Consider the following 9,237-nt stretch of genomic DNA (forward strand, 5'->3'; position numbering starts at 1 on the left):
AGCTCAATAATGAAAAACAAAATCCCCCAATATGAAGCAGTGAGCGTGGAAATCCTCCAGGGTCGTTTGAGGCCAATCATTACGACGGAATCCCCAAACAACAGGAAAGGCTCAAAGATCCACCGCCGGCCCAGAAATGGGTCCAAGTTCAATGTCTGTGTTAAACCGCTCTTGTCTAAATTTATCGTACTGAGTATTATTTGCTACTGACGAAACACATGAAGCTGGAAGAGAGTCTCATTGTCGTTTAGACGTAGTTAAGCATAAAACAAGAAAATAAATTGCAGAATTTAGACTCAGGATCCTGGGTGCCGCTGCACTGGCTCAGAATATAAGCTTCAAAATAATGTTAGTTCATAAATCACTGAACGCAAAAACAGCAAATCAGCCAAAACACTGAGTTCCTTTTAGATCTAGACTAAATACCCACCTGCTGCTGCTGAAACATAAATGAAACACCAATCTTTACAGTTATCCACTGTGTGTTCTATGACTTTGTATTCTTATGACGTAAAGGCTTTGAACTGCCTCATTATGCGCTGTACAAATAAATTTAATCGATTGATTGATTGATTGATTAATACTTCCAGAGTAAGAGAGCAATTCACACAATAATCGACAGCTCCTTCCATGTGAATGAGAGGCGACGTCACACCTACAGTCTCACCATTTCCACAGCGAGCAGCCAACATCTGCAAACTAAGCTAGGCTGAAAGATGATTGACCTTAATTAAAGTTACCAAACATGTTATCTTTAACGTTTAAAGATAATGGGAATAAAAGAATAAAGAAAGCTCTACGTATTTAACGGGAGCACTTCCTCAAAACGCCCTGCTCTAAGCTGACTCCATTTTACTCAGCCACGTGTTTTTTAACCATCTCCTCACTTTGAACCTAACATGGAAACGTGAACAACATTTAATCAAAAATGTTTCTATTCTGTGTCGTTAACAGTCGCAAACACAAACAATGTGGCCATGGATTCACATTGGTGGAAAAACAAATAATTTGATAAAACAAATAAAATAAATTTAGCGACCCGTTTGTTGTTCAAGGACAAAGAAATAAACGTGATTATTTCGGAAAGAAATGAACTGATTTAAAATCTAAACCTGATGTTTTCCTATTAGAGAAGGAACCTACATATTCATTATAGCTGTGTTCTCTCCAGTGTCTGTGAACTATGTGTTGGACATGAAGCGCTGGAGGAACAGGCATGTCAAAGTATGCTGCAGTGAAAAACCACAGCAGTGTGGTTAACGCTGTGAAACGGAAACAGAACAACTAGCTATACAATCTTCACTTGACACTTCTTCGGCCTTGCATCTAAGGAGGAGGACAGGAGGTTCCAGCCAAGCGTTTATCTGTTGCACCAGGCCGGAACATCCACCTACTGCAATGAACTCATCTCCACTTCTCCTTTCAGTGGCCTCCTTAAATATAATGATTAGTATTTATATAGGTTATTACACTGCCTGGCCAAAAAAAAAGTCGCCATCAAAAAATGGTCACACTCTCTAATATTTTGTTGGACCGCCTTTAGCTTTGATTACAGCCCACATTCGCTGTGGCATTGTTTCAATAAGCTTCTGCAGATTAGATTTTAGAAGAGTTTACAAAGCCATTAATAATGATGAAGAGTAACGGTCCCAAAATTCACCTAAGTACTACAGGTCATAATAACCTTTTCTAATATGTATGTTAATACTTAGCTCTCTTTATCAGTCTTTCTGTCTGTAAAGCCTGTTTGTTTTTTTTATCTTATTTTGTAAGATTGTAAGTGATGCATAGTGTGATTATTCAGTAATTTTTCCATGTACTCAGAAAAAACCATCTAATAACAAATGTTTATTTTATGTTATGATGAAGATCTTAACATGATATTACATTTGTCCTCTGTCTACTTTTAAAGGAAAACGTTGCATTTTTTAGTTTACAATGCTGGAAAACAGTTATCCTGTGGTCATACAGACTGTGTGCACAATTATTAGGCAAGTTTTAGTTTTGAATCATATCATTATTTCTGTGCATATTTTAAACCTCCAAGCTGTATAAACTTGAATGCATATTGAATATCAACATATCAGCGAATGTGTATTTATTTAACCCTCCTGTTATTTTGCTATAATCTGTGAAATTATATAATATGATATAATATAATATTAATTCCTCCCAAATGTCCCATATTTTAAATTCATTGCAGTTTTTTTGCTCCGCTGCTCAAAAAAGTATAAGGTATTTTTTTAAAAAGCTGTGATGTGGTCTGAATACTAAATGCGTCTCCGTTTTGAGGGGCGGATTTCTCAAAAAGTCCCTTCAACTGTTTTAGTACATGCAAGAATGAGCTTGTATTAATTCTGACTGTACCTGCTGTGAGAGATGCCGTCATAGACGAACGTTAAGAAAAGTGTTATGATACTTCATGTTAACACCAATAGCTTTGTGTATTTCTACTTCCTGGTGTGCTGACATCTCTGCAGTGTCCATTTCCACCAGTCCTGAAGACAAATAGCATGACAGAGTTTTGTTTCTCTTATTGATCACAACTTTAAACTCATAAAAACTTCTCTTTGTGTAACTTTCCTCATGGCATCGACTGTTACTGACATGAACAGAGTTTCAAATAAAAGATTATTTCATAAAGAAAACGATGATCAAACTTTTTGTCTGCAAACAAAAACTATTTCCACCGATTCATTGCTTCAAATGGTTCAGCGAATCATTCCCAATTTTTCATTTGTCGCTGTTTGACGTGAAGCGCTGAAACACTGTAAAAACTCACAGCAGTATTTTTGACGGTGTGAAAAGGAAACGGAAGAACTTTAAGTAGTGATCAGACGGCCTCTTGTTCAGTTTGATGCTCAGTGTCTCAGTTGCTGCGTTTTCAGTCTGACCTAGCAGAACTTTCTACTGTTACGAAGTAGAAATATTTCTCTGAAACAAAGCAACACATCAGCAATACTGGATATGAAGATGGGCGACACTTTACTCTCTGTGCTGCATTTATTGAGTAAGTACCTCAGTTTCTATTTATCGTGCTGCTGAAGAAAAATGTTTGAAATAAGAAAACTATAATGTAAGAGCATTATTCTTCTAGTATAAGTGCAGATTATTCCTTGAGTTCATGTCTGGATCCTGGGTTGTCGAGTTGTTTTGAGTTTGATTTGATTCTAGTGTCATTATTTTGTTATAATTTTTTGTCAGATCTTGTTCCTGTTTTCCTTTAGGTCAGTTTGTCTAATTGTTTGTTTCTTGTTTTTAGTTATCGTTTGTCACTTTAGTTTAATTATGTTTCTTTAGTTATTCTTTGGTGTTAGATTCATTTCCTGTTCAGTTGTGTGCTCTCTCTCGCCCCCTGTGCCACTTTCTCTCTCCCTCTCCTCAGTCTGCCTCCTGCTCCCTCCACTCACAGCTGCAACCTGTTTGCTCATCAGCCCTGGTCTTTTGTTCAGCGTTCAACCTCCTCAGTATTTAAGCCTCTCATTCTCTGTCATTACTTGCCGGATCCTCTCGTCCACTCCTGTCCCTTCCCTGTGTCTCCCTGCTGTTCTCATCCTACTGTTTTGTCTTGGTTTATGTTTTTGACTTGGCCGCCATTAATTTTTGTAAGTTGTTCTTAATATTCTTTTCAATAAATCTCCAAATTCATTCGTCGCCTCCGTTTCTGTATTTGACTCTAACATTAACCACCAACGCACATCGTGACATTTTAACTGGAAATATGAACTGAGCAGAAATAAATATACTGATTGTTGTTAAGCTTCAAACTGTGAACTATAAACAGAATTTCAGAGAGAATATATATTTGACTTTCTCTAATATTTCTAATATTGAAACAATTTGTGTTTTAGTTCTCTTCTGCTATGGAAACACTCAAGGTAAATCAATATTTTTATCTTTTTTATTTTCTCATTTAGTTCTGATCAGTTTTATCTCACTGAGTTTCAACTTCCTTTTCTTTCTGCCATCTGTTAAGTTAAAAAAAGCAATTTTACTGAAAAATTTCAAAAGCATTTAAATACTTTACAGTGAATTCTTTGCTGTCTATATTTATCTGCATGTTTATCATAACAGTCCATTGACAAAAAAACATTTCATGATTTCTTATTGTTTTCAATCTCTTTCCAACAGATAAACCAGTCCTGACTGTGTCTCCATCATGGCTGAGTCCTGGAGCCTCAGTGACTCTGAGCTGTGAGGTTAAAGATTCATCTGCAGGATGGAGGTTCTACTGGTATAAAATTATTCCTGATTTTTCACTGAACAACTACAGACCTGAGCTGCTACCTGGTAGCTTCAATGGGACTGTAGAGAACTCCTTCATCATTACTGGACAGAAACACACAGCAGGATTTGCATGTAGAGCTGGAAGAGGAAACCCAGAATATTTCACTAAATACAGTCTACCAAGGATCATCTGGTCTGCAGGTCAGTTCTGTTTCTGTTTTTGCTCCTATGTTCAGTCATCACCTTCATCCATCCTTGTTTTAACTATAAACTTCAATATTAATTACCAACCAACCTGAAAAGTCAAATGCTGAACTTTAGATTTTGTTAGAGATTATGTCTCTTAATCTGCCTTATAATTCTATTGGCTAAAAAACTTTGTTTCCTGTAAAAGATTCACATTTTCCTCAATCATCTTTTGACACTTTTATTAATAATTGATTTGTTGATTGTATGAACCATGCTGTGACATGGATGACATAACTACTTCCATAATAGGGCTGCATTGTGCATGAACAGATCTGACCAGTAGCAAGCGACTCCATCAGTGGTCAATGTGTGACATGTCTGATCCAAACTGGTCTGCTATCCTCCCCACTTTCAGCTGATTTTAGTTCCTGTACCTTTGTCCTTCCTGTTGGTGTTTTCTCTCTGTCGATCATCTCTTTTTATTTCCTGTTTCTCTCTGATGCAACTGCAGCTGATGTTAAAACCCTGTATGATCATTGAGCGGTCATCTGGGTGGTGTAATGGGTAGCAATATAAACTCCAAAACATTCAAAGTGGACAAATCATAAAAATACTATAAATAAACATGCAGAACAGCAAACTTAAATAAATGAACACAGCAAAGTATTTAAAGAAAACATACAAGTAAGAAAATTAAACCAAAAAAAAAAAATCTGCCCATGGCAATGATTTGATCATGTCTTTAACATTTAAGCTAAAGAATATCTGAATGAATGTTTTTCTATCTGCTTGTGTTGATTCTTTTCTCCATGTTGTTTTTCAGATCCTCATCCAGCAGCTTCTCTCTCAGTGAGTCCTGACAGAGAGCAACACTTCACCTCTGAGTCTGTGACTCTGAACTGTGGAGGAAACTCTACTGAGTGGAGAGTGATGGGGTTCGTAGAAATAGTTAAAGCGTTAGTTCTATCACAATGGTACATGAAGATCCAGTCATTTCCCCCCAGTTGGAGCAATAACTTGTCCCATACAGCAGTGTACTGGTGTGAGTCCGGATCAGGAGAGTTCAGCAATGCGGTCAACATCAGTATAAATGGTATGTTAATATGAAAGTTATTTCATTCACCAGAGGAATTTTAGGCTGAATGCAATATATCAGTTATTTTTTCCTCTTGTTTTGCAGATTTAATGTAAATTACTTTTTATTTAAAAACCGTCATTCTTCCATCAAAGTCAAGAAGGCCTAGTTCTAGATCTAAAATTATTGCTTTTCATTCAATCTTGTTCTTATAAAATATATTATAACGTCTTTGTTTTTATTTCAGCTGCTGTTAGAAATGTTGATGCACATAGTTGCTACATAATTCACTAATAACTGAAATCCAAATATTTATTTGGCAAATTTTACAATTCAAATAAAAGATGCTCAAGATAAAATGTAAAACTTCAATGATGAAAATCGTTTGTTCAGGTTTTTCTCTAATTGTCTCCAGCAGCTGATTTGTGACTGAAGCTTAATTTTCTCTGACTGGTTTACAGATGAAGATCTTCTCCTGGTGAGCCCCGTCCATCCTGTGACTGAAGGAGCTTCTGTTACTCTGAGCTGCAGACTGAGAGGAGAAAACCAACTTTCTAATGTGTTTTTCTATCACAATGACAAATTGATCCAAAGTGACAGCAGAGGAGAGCTGAATATTTCTGCAGTGTCTCAGTCAGATGAAGGTTTCTACAAGTGTGAACATTCAGGAAAAGTTTCACCTCAGAGCTGGATGGCAGTTAAAGGTGAAGACCTTAATACACTCATCTTATTGAATGGTTGTTTTAGTGTTTTTGTTTTGTGTACTATCATTGTCACAAATAATATTCCTCATTGATCTCTAAACACAGCTGCCTCCAGACCTGGAAGCTCTTCTTTCCCTGTTCTGTTGTTCGTCGGATCAGTGATTGGAATCATCGTTCTGATTCTCCTGCTGCTGATATGTTGCGTCCAAAAGCCAAAATGTGAGGCATCGTCTTCTGACTCGGTCATATTTCAACTAGAGCACATCAGCATCATAAACACTTACGCATTTTTAAATACACACTTTCACCATAAATCTTCTTTTTGTGGACAAGGTTGTGGTTCAGAGCAGCCAGTCGGTCAGGATGAACATCTGCATCAAGTTTACTCCTCTCTCCTACATGGTCAGTCTTTCACTTTGTCATGAATATCAACTAATCTTTAAATATCAACTAAACTTTAAAACAGATTTTAATCAGAAAATATTTCCATCCATCCAGTTCAACTTTAATAGAAAACTTATTTCTTCTGCTGCAGCTTTAAATCTGTTCATTTGTTAAGTTTCCTTCTGTGTCACAGACATAAAGTTTCTAATTAATCTGTGTTGGACTTTCATTGACCTTTAGGTGACCTTCGTGTCTATGAAACAGTCAGAGGCCCTGAAAACTCTGGAAATGGTACAGAATAAAATCTGTCTGTCAAATAATGTTGGAGGCTTTGCAAATATACCAGAACTCATCAACAATATAATCAGTTTCATTATTTTTAGTTCAGAATGAAGGTGTTTCTGTTTGGTTTGTTTCTTGATTCAGAGCAACAATCTGGTAACAACAACATTTGTGTTTCCTCTAATCATGTGGACAGGGCAACTTGATGAATCAGAGAAGATCTCTGACAAAGTTGATGCAACTTCAGAATGAAAAAGAAAAGTAGGTAGAAAAAAATCTCAGCTGTAACGATTTATTAAATTCTCTAAATTGTTTCTGTTCTGATATTTTCCTCATTTTTGTAAAGAGTGAAAATCCAGCACAATGTCAAAGTTGATATTGTTTTCCTAAGTTGAAGTCCTGCTCCATGACTACGATGCCAGTCGATAACAAACATTGGCAAACATAGACTTGATTAAATGCAGTGAAATTTATTCAGAGCTAAATCAGTTTATAGCAGGTTCTGAATGAACCCTTTTTAAATATTTTTATTATTTTTATCAGTGTATTGAATTGCTTTACTTACTTGCTAACAATGTAGCAGAATGAACCTTTAATATTTACCATCAGTACCTTTGACTCTCTCTTGTCTTTCAGGTCCATGGAATGAAGTTCATCAGAACCATAACAGGAAAATCTTGATTTTTCTTAGTCATGTTTATTATGTTTTGCATTTGTTGTCAATATAGGGAATCAGAGTTTTCTGTAGCTTTACTGGCATTTTTTATTTTATCTGATATACAATCAAACGAATCGTCCACAGCTGGTGCCTGAACTACCGAAGCCTTTTTAGAGCCTGACTGTAATGGAGTGATAGCGCCATCCAGAGGACAGTAGTAATATGGCTGATAGTCCATGTAATACAGCAATAGGAAATAAGGGCTAATTGTAAACTGTGGTCAAAGTGTAACACACAGTATGTATATTCTGTGTATAATCTTCTTTTGTGCAAACTATTTACTCCTTAAATTCTCTCCTACAACGATCTAGTTCTGCCTACACTTTACACTCCAACATTTTTCTTGCTCCTGTGTTTGAGCATAAAAAGGGAATCAAACATTTAGTGTGACGGCTCCTACAGCAAGGAATCAGCTCCAGTTTGTGTCATTGCTTTTAACTGTTTTGTATTTTGTTTTAAAACTTGTGCATATGTTTGCATTTCTTTTACTTTTCTGTAACCAGCTTGTTGTGTTGCAGATTTCTGCCCAGGTTCCTGTTGAAAATGAGATCTGGATCTCAATGGGGTTTTTACCTGGATAAATAAAGGAACTAAATAAAATAAAATAAAGTTTTTAACCATTAGATTTTGTTGAATATCTGTAAATGTCTAAAGAGTCTGAATGTTTCCAACAACTAGGCTTTTCCTAGGCTTGCGTTTCTCAATGGGGGCGTTCAGAGGACGGCAGGGGGCGCTGGCGGGATTTATAACAAAAGTGAGGCGCTGAGATTCCTTTTGGTGGCGTTTGGTCGAAACTTTACACCTTATATGCACAACAATACCAGTTTAGATTTTGAGCAACTTGCTAAAACTGTATTGTTAGCATTACCAGAGAAAGGTCATTTAACATTTCTACCTTTGGAGCCCAGAGACGGGTCGACTGACCTGAAGGATTTTAGCTAGCATCCTATAAGCAGGTGTGAACAGGCGCTTTGGTTGGGCCCTGGCCTATGTAAATAAGGCCAGGGTCAAAGGACCCTGGACTCAGGGCCTTTTGACCCTCTTTCGGGACTTCAGGGGGGAGGTCGAAAACCCTGGTAATGCTAACTCAAAATACTGAGATAGTATCTCATTATAATGAGATATTTTTTATTATTATTTTTTTTTACAGAGTGGCAGAAACGGGCTTCCATACCAAGACAATGTTGAATATGCCCGATTTTAGATCTGACATATTCAACACACCACCACGTAACACAGCGCTCTCTGCAGGACGTTGGAAGATTGTCGTAAAGGAAAAATTGGGGCAAAAACAAAAAAAAACAACAAAAGGCTTTAGAGGGAACACCAACATGAAGAAGCATTATCTGACGGCCCCCTCACCCCGCCCCCCCAGGCCGCAGCAAAATTGCCCAGTCTTGACCTGTCCGTGGTAATAAAAGGACCACTGTTGGGGACCATTGATATAGAGGATTAGATAGCATCAGCTGGAATAAATAATTAGCTAAAATATAAATCAGAGGAATAAATAAATAAATGAGTAGCTTCAGTGTCTCAGATCTTTTAAAAATGATTTTACTTGAGTTTTAAAAAAATAAGATTAAACTAACTTGCCGTTTCCTACTTTTACTTTATGGGGTTGACTTTAAAAATAAATTAAACTATCTTCATTTTTATGT

This window comes from Xiphophorus couchianus, chromosome 14 (genome assembly GCF_001444195.1).
Source record: "Xiphophorus couchianus chromosome 14, X_couchianus-1.0, whole genome shotgun sequence".
Classification (NCBI taxonomy): domain Eukaryota; kingdom Metazoa; phylum Chordata; class Actinopteri; order Cyprinodontiformes; family Poeciliidae; genus Xiphophorus; species Xiphophorus couchianus.